The 14,680-nt window shown below is 42.4% G+C and overlaps 1 protein-coding gene across 3 annotated transcripts in view; it reads right to left on the bottom strand.

Moving 5' to 3' along the window:
* The window catches only part of ZNF536 (zinc finger protein 536), a 351,761-nt gene that overhangs the window by 264,035 nt on the left and 73,046 nt on the right, over window positions 1-14,680 (bottom strand). The window lies entirely within an intron of this gene.

Raw genomic sequence — 14,680 nt, forward strand, 5'->3', positions numbered from 1 at the left:
GATATTTACTGGTACACAATAAAACATGATGTTTGAGGGGGTGGGATAAAGTAAAGGACAGGCTTTCGAACAATAAAAGGGATTTTGCTTTAGTCAACAAAAAGTGCAGTAATATCTCATTAAGCTGATTAGTATGCGGCTTAGAAACAGTACTAGGTGCTGTAACACATGATTATAATCATAAAAATCCTTCAGTGTTTGCAAGTAAGCATTAACGAGGTATATTAAATTTTAAGGAGACTGCGACTTGCAGCTTTGCAAACCTCTGAGATTAAGATTTAACCCTTCTGTTCCAAAGCAATTGTCCCTCCATCATTTGGAAAGGGTACCCGCCACGAGAAGCATAAATTATCTCCTTAATTTGCCACGCGATCCTTCGGATTTTGGGGGGAAAGTTATCCGATTGTAGCCAGCCGCCGTTCCTTCTCGCAACTGGTTACAAGAAGCGTTGTAAAGGACTCCTATTTGCTTTCCAAAGAGCTGGAACTCGATAAAACCCAATTAAAAACCAGAGAAGGTGTCACAGGAAGCTTCAACAAGTTTAAGTATTTTTAATAACTTTCTCAATATACGGTAATGAGTACAAATGGTACCTACAAACTGTGCATGGCAGAAAATGAGAACTCAACGCTGTTTGTTAAACAGGAGTGCTCTGTGCTGGTCAGCATAATTGCCCCTAATAATAATCTTCCCTCTTTGCCATTTTAGCTAACCTGTTCAAAGGGGGAAATGCATCATTTTTTAAAAGGAGTTCCATTTTAAAACTGTAAAAACTGTTGCTTATAAAGAAGTACTGAAGAAACACAAAAGTGATGTGATCAGCCGAAAACACACCAAAGATCTGTCCCGCTTTTCAAGTCTCTCAGCTTCTCTCCATGATAAAAAAGGACAAAATATTTTAACGGACAAATGAGGGCTTTGGACGTCTGTCAGACAGCTGTCCAACAATGCCACATGGCAGTCTATTCTTGATACCAAGAAGAGTTTCAAAAGCAGCTTGGGCAATGGAATAAGATAATCTTCTGTCCCATGCAACATAATTACAAATTTGTATTTGGTACTTTAAGGCTCCTGGGCTTGCTTAAAGTAATTTCCAAGTGTTCACATTTAATTCTTCACACAGAGTAATTAATTTGTGGGACTTACTGGCTGGGATGTAGGGATAGTCACCACTTTGGTGGTGGAAAGTGCCATCGAGTCACAGCTGACTTATGGCAACCTTCGTAAGTTTTTCAAGGCAAAAGACATTCGGAGGTAGTTGGCCATTGCCTGCCTCCATGTAGTCTGAGAGAGTTCTGAGAGAACTGTGACTGGCCCAAGGTCACCCAGCAGGCTTCATGTGGAGGAGTGGGGAATCGAACACGGAGAACACGGTTCTCTGCCGCTCTTAACCATTACACCACGCTGGCTCTCATGCCACTACATTAGATGGCTTTAAATGGAGATTAGACATATTCATGGAGGAGAGGTTCATCAGTGGCTACTAGTCATGACAACTGAACAGAATGCCTGTGTTTGGAGACAGTACACTTGTGAAGGTCACTTGCTGGGGGAAATCAGTTGGGTGGGGTGGGAATGTGGACTCTGTGACTGCTGTATCCCAAAGCACCTGGTCGGCCACTGTGGGAAGCAGAAAGATGGACTCGATGGACCATTGCTCTGCTCCAGCAGTGCTCTTTTTATGTTCTTTTCATGACATTTGATAGAATAACATCCGAACACCTATCATGAGATATACAGGATACACGCAACTCTTTCACTAAGGCAGTAGCTTGAGACCTCATTTTAGGCCTCATGATAATTTGCAGTGTTATCCACACTGATCATACAATCACTGCATATGCAAAGTGGCATCAAGTCGCAGCTGACTTATGGTGACCCCAGGCAAGTGAGAAGCAGAGGAGGTTTGTCATTGCCTTCCTCTGCAGAGTCTTCCTTGAAGGTCTCCCTTCCAAATACTGACCCTGCTTAGCTTCCCAGATCTGACAAGATCGGGCTATACCATGCTGCCTTCCCTCCCCCATACAATTACTAGTACTTTCTTAAAGAAAAACCATTAAATAGGCCTATCCAAGCCAACAATGGGATATAAAATAAGCAGAACATTATGTGTCCAAACTTCACACAAGGAATCCTTCCAATCATGGGAAGGTTGAACAGAAGGATGTCTTTAGATCCAGCCCCCATAGTTTGGATCCAATAGTTTTACTCTCTACAGTTTGTATCCAATGCCTAGTTTGGACCCAATTCAATGAAGATGGGAGGAGAGATAATCTCATGTGGTGTGAACATACAGAGTAAGATCCTGATGGCGTATATAAATTACGCTCCTTGACTGCTCCACTTTGGCTCATTTGTCATCTTTTATTTGTCTTTGCACTGTATAGCCATTCTTTCTTTCCTATTACTATCTCTCTATCTACACACACACACATTTTAACGATAAATTTGTATTTGTATTTTAATACTCTCTGGAAAATGTTTAAATGTTTAAATTATTTTATTAAAAATATTTTGGTGGAATTTCCACCTTATTCAGCATTGTTCCTGTGGCTTTTTTTGCTAATGCAATCAAGACTTGATGATGATGCTCCTGTGGTTTGTGTAGATAAATGTCCACTTATGTTTACTTTTCCATGGAAGATCAAAGACACCAGTAATGCCAGAATCCTACCTTTTAAGCTTTCAGATGAGCCATTAAGAAAATTCTTAGAAGCATGGATTCATTCTCTCCAAGACAAGAGCTGTCCTAGACAACTTTGGTCCCCAGTAATTCAAAAATGGGTGATATTGAAGAAACCTTGCCGAATAGATGGCGAAAATTTGTTAAATGGGATCCTTACTGTTGTAGCCGAGAGACTGCTTAACTAAGGTTGTTATGATGTGATAATATACTCCTGTTAAGAAATACAGAGCACCAGACTCCTGAACCTTTTCAGGGTCATTAAGCAGCTGTAAACATTATTACAAAAATAAACCAGAGATTTCATGCTTACATTTTAGCCCAGAGCTGGGTGTGCTGAGCAAGTGCATTTTTTTTTTATCATCTCTTACAATCAACGCTGGTGACATTTGGGCATCCAAACAAATTACATCACAAATATTACCGTGCTGGGCAGGATACAGCGTGGTTTGTTTGCCAGATGATTAATAAATAAACAGTAGGGCGGTATGGCTGACCTATTCTCCGTTGATGGATATGGAGGCAATGCTAAAAGACATGGCTGAAATAGTTAAATCTTGGCACAAGCAGGAAGGAGGGTCTATTCCTCTTAACAGGATTATTAAGACTCAATCTGCCAGAGCACAACTGACTCTGTGCTGGATTTGTATTGTTTTGTTGCTATTCTTCTTATTGTTGTTGTTGTTACAGGTTGAGTATCCCTTATCCGGACTGCCTGGGACCAGAAGTGGTCCATATTTCAGATCTTTCCGTATTTTGGAATATTTGCATATACATAATGAGATATCTTGGAGATGGGACCCAAGTCTAAATACAAAATTCATTTATATTTTATACACATTGCCTGAATGTAATTTTAAACAATATTTTAAATAATTTTGGGTACATTGAACCATCAGAAAGCAAACTGATGTGCTGCTGAGGGCCTGTGAGTAATGCCTGCATGCCGGCTCAAAAAGTCTGGTTTTTGGGTCAGTCTGTATATCAGATGTCTGGATAAGGGATATTCAACCTATATTATTATCATTATCATTATTATTAGTTCAAACTTCTTTCACCTCCATTTTGGAATAGTTATGCTGACAAACAGTTTACACTAGGCCAAGGTACAAAGTTGTACCATGTTACCTAAATTTTATTTAGGTGTATCACTAAAATTAAGAACTAAATACAGAGATCTTGTCGAAGGCTTTCACGGTCAGAGTTCATCGGTTCTTGTAGGTTATCCTTGCTGTGTGACTGTGGTCTTGGTATTTTCTTTCCTGATGTTTCACCAGCAGCTGTGGCAGGCATCTTCAGAGGAGTAACGCTGAAGGACAGTGTCTCTCAGTGTCAAGTGTGTAGGAAGAGTAATATATAGTCAGAAGGGGGTTGGGTTTGAGCTGAGTAATTGTCCTGCAAAAGTATCAAAGGTAATGTGCTAATCATTGTCCTGTAAGTATCAAGATAATGTGCTAATGAGGGTGTGGTATGTTAATGTGGAACCATTTTATCCTTAAGTGATCTGTTAACATGTGGAATCCAAAGCTAATCTGCATGGCTATTGTGGTCTTTGTTAGTCTGGAGCTTTTCAGGACAGGAAGCCAAGCCTTATTCATTCTTAAACTCTCTTCTTTTCTGTTAAACATCAGCACAACTTTAACAGAAAAGAAGAGAGTTTAAGAATGAATAAGGCTGGGGAGGAGGGCAGGATATAAATAAAGCAAATAAAAATAAACATTTTAAATTGGCATGGATATCATTAGGTTGCACAGATGTCACATAGCAAAACCAATGTTGGTAACTGTATCAGTGGGCACAAAGGCTCAAGAACAGGTAAAACCTATTGGGACTGATGCCAATAACTGGCATCATCTGATGAATGACATCACGAAATGAAAGTATTTGCTAAAACTGAGGACTGTAACTTTTTACCCTTTGATTTCAACAGCACTTCAGACTCAAAAATCCTGTATGTTCTTATCCCCCATGTTCCTTAATCTATGCACATGAACAATTAACAAAAGGCAAATTCTTTTCTGAATTCAAATAGAAAGATTTTCAAAGATGACAAGCTGTCAGTTTTATTGACAGTTTGGATCCAACTTTACAGTAATTTACTTGCTGTACACTTTTTATTTTTCACTGAACATCGAAAATTTAGGGGATTTTTTTTGTAGACTTCAGAACCATCATGGGATTTTATATGTGTGTGAGTTGTATACACGCACAGCCATGTTTTAAAGAAATACCAGCTCATAATGTGGTCATAAATAAGTATCATCACATTTGTGAAACAGTTGACAAATCAGAACGAAAGCTGTAGCTGTTGCAGAAACGCTTCCCAAACCACAGAATACGCCAATTTTATTTCCTCATTAATTCACTATGACAGAGCCATAACCAGAACTTCAGACAATGTAAATTTGGATCTAAAAATTTGACCCTTAAAAAGACTCTGCTTTCACAAATGGAAATGGCCCTCTCAAGCTGCTTTTAGCCCCATAGGAAAAACAAAAGACAGACAATACCTGTATTTGCCCTCTAGTGGGGCTTAAAGGAGATTTTCTTATCCACTTCTAATCATAGAAAAGGTGCATGTTAACATATCTGAGAAAGGCTGGGAAGCCCCTGGTTTCAAATCAAATCTCCCCCATGGAAGCATCCTGGTTGACCTAGGAATGACGACTCTCTCTCAGCCTCGCCTACCTCACAGGGCTGTTGTGAAGAAGAAATGGAAGAGGGGAGGACTATGTATCCTATGGTTGCCCTGAGGAAAGTAGGAACTTAAATGGGATAGACAGTTATTTCTTTGTGCCTCAAGGAAGTGTTGAGAGCATCAACAGAAGGGCTGTGACGTAAGAAATACATTGTCAATATTCCTGTACAATTTGAGGTAAACTGGTCCATAATACCCATTTTAAAGCAGAAATGGTGTGTCCAATGGATACATTGCAGCTCTTTGGATTACTGGATCAGGCCGTTTGCCCTCAGGAATAAAGCAAAAAGATGAAAGGAGCTCAACCTCCTAACAAATCAATTTGCCTATATTTAAAAGCAGTTTACATCTGCAAGCTGCCACCCTCTCCTCTTTTCCCACTGTCACATGGGTGTTGATAATTTCATTTCCATTTCACAGGGGCTTCAAATTTGATTCTGTGCAAAACTGAGGGGTGACGTGAAATTCAAACATGCAACGAAGATCAAAAGCAGGTTTGATGGCGAAATATTAATTTAAGGTAGGCCGGCGAGATTTGGTTCACAGGGGTACCTGCCAGGAGCATACGCTCGGATGTAAAATCATCAGATAAGTACACCATGCCACGACTAAACTCCAGACATACCATCGTATCGTGAGTTGTCTGAAACTCTGGATAGTAGCCAGCTTGCTGGCTCAACCGACTGACGCTTTGCCCTTTTCATCTCCTCAGGGCCTTAACTTGGTTGCTCCTGCTATTGCTTAGGTCAAACGGCTATACCTGGCATCGACATTCCTGGCATTAATTCTACAAGCGAAAGGGATGGAGAAAAAAACACAACAACACTAAGTCCGCAAGTTCCCTTTGACCTAAGCTGCTGAAACATCTGTTGGTTGAGTCATTGAGCGGCTTGTTGGCCAAGTTCGACAGCAACTGTTCCTGTTGTGGATTATCTCTCTCAGTGGTAGGTGTCAGTGGAATAAATAGATGTGTTTCGAAGTGGAAAGATGCATGTTCGTAAACAGAGCGGCTCTTGGCAATGGGAGTTCTAATGATCAACAACATGGCAGCCGAAGCCAACAATTGAAGTTTAGGTAATATAACACAGGATCAGGAGTTATGTAATTGGGGAGGGGGGAGAGACAATTACTGGCCCATTAAGAGAAATCACATTCACCGTAACCATGTGTAAATGCTATGTAAAATTAAGGGGAACTGAAGGGTCTGGGTGATAGGGCATGCCGTAACGGGGTTTAAGGATTTCTCTGTGCTCGCGGGAGTAACAAAACTGAGAAGCACAATTTACTGAATCGATCAACAGTGCAGAGAAAACAGCTTTTAACAGATTCAGGAGTAAAATGAAATTTTCATCGATATCTACGTTTAGGGATCTTTTGCATATGTTTTAAACAAATAGATTCAAAAGCCCTTTAAAAAAAAAAATTGAAAGTGCAAGTATATCATGGAACGCCATAGACTATTTAATCGCGAACAGGGTGAATGGCAGGAACAGGGCTTTATTTAACCTAACAGCCATGTGAGCATGTGCAACATAACTCTGTTCCCCCCACCCCCAAACACCCTGGGAAGCCTCCTCAGAGGCTTCCCGGCAGCTGCAGAGGGTGGGGGGAGTCTTTTTCCTAAAATAAAAACAGGGGAAAGGCTTTTTTTCCCCATACAGAAAAGCTGGCCTGTACCACCTAAAAAGGACTACCAGCATCCTGGGAGGCATTCCCAGGGGGGAAAAGGCAGCTCTGTCCCATCCCCCCCCCCCAAACACCCTGGGAACGCCTCCTGGGATGCCGGCACAGGGATTTGTCCTCCGCGGCAGCATAACTGCCCGTTATCCTGGGATAACTGGGTGCTTACACCACTGCTAGGTCCAGTCGGCTCCTAAGCCAACTCCCCCCCTTCAGGGATGCATTTGTTAGCATAACCTACCTCATTGGGTTCTTACAAGGATAAAATGGATAAGGGGAGAATGATGCTGAAAGCTACTTTGAGTCCCCAGTGGGGAGAAATACCCCAGTAAATATCCAAACACATAAACAAGTGCATTCTTTAGATCTAGTTATGCTGAGTTAGGGCCAGCAACAGGAATTCTATGCACAAAAAAGGCTTGATATTTAATAAAAGGGGACTCCAAGACTGAGAATTGAACTTTGCATTTCCTGTGCTGCTTCCGTAAGCATCAATCATGCCAAAGAATCATTGTGGAGACAGCAGCATTGCTATTTATGCAGTGGACACAGGTGTCATGGAAGTATTAACTTTTTGCCTAAAACCCAAAGAGTTTGCAAACAGCTTCTGAAAAGGAAGCAACCCTTAATTCATTTATGCATGCATCTGATTTGCCTCAGATTATATCAGGCTCTGTGATGAGATATAACTTGACATAGCCTGGTGGAATGTATAAATAAATACACGAGTGAACTTAAAGAAACAAGGCCCCTTTGATTGCTTCTCTGGGTAGATCAGGCCTGCACGATATAAGGCCTGCAGGTCAGTATCAACCTCCACTCTGTTTGAGTTCTCTTGGGGATTTCAAATATTCATCGTTTGGAGTTTTCTAATCCTTGAATGCCTATGTCGCCCAACGAGCGTGGCTGTTGGCCGTGGATTCAGAAGTACGTGTTGGAGTTGAGAGTGACTTTCCTAGCCTTCTTAAGCCACACCGGATGCCCACTTGCATTAGGCTCCCTTTATGTGTGGATTAGGGGGAGAAAGACAGTGTGGTGTAGCGGTTAGAGTGTCAGACTAGGAACTGTGGGAGAAAAGGGGTTCACAGAGAACAGGTTAAAAAGAAATCATGGATCATCATGGATTAAGATTAGATCAACTACGACGGGATGAACTTTTTATTAAGAGGCAGATAGAGGTGAAGGGGAAGTCATAAATTTTCCAAAATTTTCTTTTTTTCTTTATATATTGTATGGAATTATAACAACATTAAGTCAGAATTGAAATTTTATATTGTTATAGATGTTGTTTATTGCAATGGAAAATTTGTAATATAAAACCCAATAAAAAATTTATTAAAAAAAAGAAAAGAAATCATGGATCATAATTGTGGTAAAAGTCCTCTCTCTCGCTATCATGGGGGGAAGTGGAATCACAATGGCAGGCCATGCCCCCAACACATGCACATTCAGGACACTGCCTGGACAGAGCCTAAGCATATCCAAACTGTAGACATGATCAGGAACACTGCAAAATTACAAGGTCTCCCCATTGTAGTGAAGCCTGTTTATTGATTTACGAAATTTATATGTTGCTTCTCTTGACTCCAGCTCGAGGAGGAGGAGGAAGAAGAAGAAGAGGAAGAGGAAGAAGAAGAGGAAGAAGAAGCTGCAGCAGCAATGTTGGTTTTTATATGCTGACTTTCTCTACCACTTAAGGAAGAATCAAACCAGCTTACAATCACCTTCCCTTCCCCTTAATAGACACCCTGTGAGGTAGGTGGGGCTGAGAGAACTCTAAGAGAGCTGTGATTATTCCAAGGTCACCCAACTGCTTCACGTGCTGGAGTGGGGAAACCAACCCAGGTCACTAGATTATCCACCACCGCTCATGTAGAGGAGTGGGGAATCAAATCCGGTTCTTCAGTTCAGAGTCCACCGATCCAAACCACAGCTCTTAACCTTTACACCATGCTGACATACCATAAAATAACAAAATAAAATAATAAATTATCAATGTAAAGACCAAAAGGCCATTAAAAACAAGTTAGCACAAACAGCATAAAGCAACCTACATGCTAATAGTTTGTACACACACAGGCTCACTTCAGGCATGGGTCCACATGGCTGCACACAGATGCACATGGGTATGGCACAGCACCTACTGCTACAGTCATACACCCCATAGACCCTCAATGTGCATTAACTTTGGCTGTCTGAAAAGGTCCATAGCAATGGAGACCTCTTAATATGCATGTAAGTGCAGTCAAGTCACAACTAACTTATGACATGATAGAGTTCTATAAAATTATGCATGGTTTGGAGAGTGTGGACAGGGAGAGGTTTTTCTCCCTCTCCCATAATACTAGAACACAGGGTCATCTGCTAAAGCTGGAGGGCGAGAGATTCAAAACTGATAAAAGGAAGTATTTTTTCAAACAACGCATAGTTAAATTGTGGAACTCCCTGCCCCAGGATGTGGTGATGGCTGCCAGCTTGGAAGGCTTTAAGAGGAGAGTGGACATATTCATGGAAGAGAGGGGTATTCATGGCTATTAGTTAGAATGGATACTAGTCATGCTGCATACCTATTCTCTCTAGTATCAGAGGAGCATGCCTATTATTTTGGGTGTGGTGGAACACAGGCAGGATGGTGCTACTGCACTCGTCTTGTTTGTGGCTTCCTAGAGGCACCTGGTTGGCCACTGTGTGAACATACTGCTGGACTTGATGGGCCTTGGTCTGATCCAGCAGAGCCTTTCTTATGTTCTTATGGCAACCCCAGCAAGGGACTTTCATGACAAGTGGGAGACAGAGATGGTTTGCCATTACCTTCCTCTGCAGAGTCTTCCTTGGTGGCCTCCCATCCAACTACCAAGCCTGATTAGTTTATGAGATCTGACGAGATCAGAGCATACCACCTTCAGCCCTCTTAATAGACATGCAAAAATGCAAAAGTAATGCAAAATGACATGCAAAAATAATTTGAGTTCTGTACCCCAGCGATAGTTATCATGGCAGGTGCAAAATGTAGCATGTGCTTCCTGAACTACAATGGAATCTCACCCCTGGATGGAAAAGAGGATCATGCTTTGCTCTACTATGCGAGACAACCTCTCAGAACTAAGAAAAAGGCACAGAGGGTAAAATCTCTCTCTCTCTCCAGCATTATACAAGAGAGCAGCTTCCCTCCCGCCCCCTATTCTGATTCACACCTATTTCCATTCATTGCTTTTTAAAGATTATTTTCAGGAACGAGTTGCTTACGAATGTTGAGGTTCAAAGCTGGTTCCATTGAGAAAACAAGACTTTTTCAAAGAGGTGAAGGCGCAAGGAAGAGGGAGGTGCTATGATCCAAGTTGATGGGATGTAGGTGGATCAAGGGATGAGGGGGGGAAACAAGAATTGGGGAATCGAGCCTTAACAAAAACTTTGATCTCACTTTGATCTTCAAAAGGCAAAGCCTAGCAAATCCCCCTTTTGCAGTGCTCATGGAACGGAGAATCTTCCTGAGCATCTCTAGTACAGATTTGCAAATCGCTTCTTAATTTTCGTACACAACAACCGACCAAAGAGGGTACCACTGGGCAATACGAGTGTCAGGACTCAATCAAACCACTGCTAATATAATATATATACTGTACCTATTCTCTCTAGTATCAGAGGAGCATGCCTATTATTTTGATGCGGTGGAACACAGGCAGGATGGTGCTGCAGTCGTCTTGTTTGTGGCTTCCTAGAGGCACCTGGTTGGCCACTGTGGGAACAGACTGCTGGACTTGATGGGCCTTGGTCTGATCCAGCAGGGCCTTTCTTATGTTCTTATATCGCTACTGTTGTGTTTATTAACTCAGTACGATCATGAAAACAGACGTGAAGATCTTAATTGATAACCTGACAAACACCGCTACATCCTTTCATATAGAGATAAATGGTGTATCTTCCCAAAATACAGCCAGTATGCTCTGCGCACAGCCGAGATGTGCCGACTTTGATAGTGCGGTTGCACAACCAATTTTTGAACTCAGGTGTTCCAGCATGGTCACTACTATAAGGCACATATCACAGTCAGAAGAAGAAGAAGAAGAAGAGGAAGAGGAAGAGTTAGTTTTTATATGCTGACTTTCTTTACCACTTAAGGAAGAATCAAACCAGCTCACAATCACCTTCCCCTCCCCACAACAGACAACCCGTGAGATAGGTGAGGCTGAGAGAGTGTGACTAGCCCAAGGTCACCCAGCTGGCTTCATGGGTAGGGTAGAAGTGTGGAAACAAATCCAGTTCACCAGATTAGCATCTGCCACTCATGTAGAGGAGTGGGGAATCAAACCTGGTTCTCCAGATCAGAGTCCTCTGCTCCAAACCAACACTCTTAACCACTACACTATGCTGGCTCTCTAATGAGGTGACTTAGTATAAGGTTATAATGCCATAGCAATTTGTCAATTACTGACTTTGCCAAAGAAAAACCCCTCTGGCGATGGGGCAGGAATAACCAAATGGGGGACTGTGGTTGGGAAAATGGTGCCAATGTGGGAGGATAAGGACCAATACAGACCTTCCAATCCACCCAGCAGCACCCCCCTCCTCCCCAGTTTTGCTGTGATCTTTCCTACAAGATTGTACTAAAGAGATTTAGGAACCATCGTAGAAAAGCTGGGGGAACTTCTGAAGGTGCATGAGAGCCCCATGATGCTATGTGGAAGCAGCTTTGCCTTTTCCCATCAGCGGCAAAGCCTGCCAAACACCCAATGTGGAAGCAACCACAGGCAGCTTCAGCATTGCCCTTTATGCCTGGTGCCCACTTTCCTATCAGCAGTGAAACCTGAGTGCAAGGGAAAAAAACCCCTTCACACAGAGCACACTGCAATAGCTCCCAAAAACATTCCAGATTTGTTTGGAGCATCATGGAAAACTGCCGCAAGTGCCCTGTAAGTTCCCAGGTCAATCATCCTATTGCTCAGAGAAGTGCCAGAAAGCCGGCTGAAGTCACATCTGTACCAGCTCTGAGCTCCCGGTGTTCAGAGAAATGGATTCCTTCTGAGAAATGGTTTCAATATGTCTGATACTGTCACTCTGCATATGGTAGCGCATTAAAATATCTCTTTTAAATTATATTTAAATTTATCCACTATATGTGCCACCGACTAATGCTACGCATGCCAGATTCTTTGATGGGGACTGAAAAAGTACATTCAAGACATATTTGGCAAATCTCAATTTCTCATTTTGCGGTGCCAAATTACCCAAGAATTTTATAAGTCAGTATCAAAGCAGCGGCTTCCCCTTCCAGCATGCAGCGAGGAAGAGCATAAGACATACATTCTTCCAAAACTTTAGACCTTTGGCTTTTATTTTTATTTTTTATGGAGAATATGTCAGGCTTTAAAAGGGCTTCCTTGTAACCATTTAGCGTATTTTTTACAAAATGATGCAGAGGGACAAGTATCTAAAAATATTGGAAGACTAAAAAATTACGGCCACTTGGAATAATCAGAGCTATTCATTTATAACCCCAGATTATGAAATGCCTGTATTGTGTGCCCTTCACCCAAGAACAAACTCTTTAACTTCACTCAGAGAAGCTATTCATATGATACCAGTAGCTTTCGCATGCTATCAGCAACTAGATCAATTTTCAGTTCTCCATTTAAGGGGAAGACACCTTTTCATCTTTTGAATAAATCCTGTATTCCTGCTATTCACCATCATGTAATAATGAAAACAATCTTCTCACCCATTGCAAAGTATACAGCCTTGCATGGCTTACCCATAAGCAATCCTTCCAAATGGTTTTCGGTAGGACATTTTCCAAATTAAGAAACAGAATGGAAAGCACTATCAAAACTAGCTGTGAGAGTTCAGGAGAGAACGACTGGAGTTGGACAGATTGCTCCAAAGGGTGGCTCACACGCTACGTTGACAATGGGAAACCAGCCACTACGGAGATCTTGTTGATATGTTCATCTTTCACAAGAGATCCATAGGTCAAACAGGTGACCCATGAAAGTCAGACCAGACGGGAGGAGGGAGATAAGCACTAACAAGACGAGCAACAAACCTTAACGTAAGGTGTGGGGAAACACAGCCAGTGTGATGTAGTGGTTAAGAGCAGTGGTTTGGAGTGGTGGACTCTGATCTGGAGAACCGGATTTGAATCCCCACTCCTCCATATGAGCAGCAGACGCTTATCTGGAGAACCGGGTTTGTTTCCCCACTCCTACACATGCACGGCAGACGCTAATCTGGTGAACCGGGTTTGTTTCCCCACTCCTCTACAAATGAAGCCAGCTGGGTGACCTTGAGCGAGTCACAGCTCTTAGAGCTCTCTCAGCCTCACCTACCTCACAGGGTGTCTGTTGTGGGGAGGGGAAGGAAAGGTGATTGTAAGCCAGTTTGATTCTTCCTTAAGTGGTAGAGAAAGTCGGCATATAAAAGCCAACTCTTCTTCTTCTTCCATACATTTGTTCCATACTCACAAGAGCTGATTCCATGGTCCCAAATCCTCAGCAGGCAAATGGCAATTCAAGGGCCCCTGTCAACATTATCATTTCTCTTAGTGAGAAGGAAGCCTTTCACAATGAGTCCCAAGATGTTTTTAAAAGTTATTTATTTGTTTGTTTGGATTTTTATCCTGCCCTCAATCCCCGGCCAAGGCCGGGCTCAGGGCGGCTAACAACATAATTAATGTCGATGGTTATCGTGCTTATATCTGACAGAGGTCTTTCGTAAATCCATCAGCAGCTCAATTTAATACAAACCATTTACAGGTTACAATTTGCCTCATGGGACCAAACTGTAGGAATCCTCCTACGAACAAAGCATTGACACCAGAAAATTCACTCCAAAATAAAACGCTTCTGCTGAGCTTCTCCAATACAGGAGTTCACTTCAGATTAGAAGAGAGGTAGAGGCCCAGACCACTTTGCTCGGGACTGAGGTCCAGATCTCTACCCAAACAACAAAGGCACTGAATCATAGAATCAGAGTTGGAAGGGGTCATACAGGCCATCTTGTCCAACTCCCTGCTTAATGCAGGATCAGCCTAAAGCATCCCTGACAAGGGTTTGTCCAGCCTCTGCTTAAAGAAGCCAGTGAGGAGGAGCTCATCACTTCCCTAGGTAGCTGATTCCACTGTCAAACAACTCTTACTGTAAAAAAAATAATTCCTAATATCCAGCCTGTACCTTTTCGCCCACAATTTAAACCCATTATTGTGAGTCCTTTCCTCTGCTCCCATCAGGAGCAGCTCACTGCCCTCCTCTAAGTGACAGCCCTTCAGATACTTAAAGAGAGCAATCGTGTCCCCCCCCCCTCAACCTCCTCTTTTCCAGACTAAACATTCCCAACTCCCTCAGCCTTTCCTTATAGGGCTTGGTCTTTCCTCATAGGGCTGGTCGCACTGTTGGGGCCACTGATGTAGGAGAAAGCAACAGGTTTGATGTACACGTGTTCTCATAACCTCCCAAACCTGCACAGCCACTGAGTCGAAGGCAAATCCCTGAAATACTGGTAGTACCTCTGGGGCTTGGTTTGCTCCAAGCGTGTCTTGTTATGTACAACCCTAATTTATCAGTGGAACACCGACACCTTCCCAGGTAGACATTGCATTTATATTGTTCGTCTCAAATGTCTGGACA

The sequence above is a fragment of the Euleptes europaea genome, chromosome 17 (genome assembly GCF_029931775.1).
Source record: "Euleptes europaea isolate rEulEur1 chromosome 17, rEulEur1.hap1, whole genome shotgun sequence".
Lineage (NCBI taxonomy): Eukaryota > Metazoa > Chordata > Lepidosauria > Squamata > Sphaerodactylidae > Euleptes > Euleptes europaea.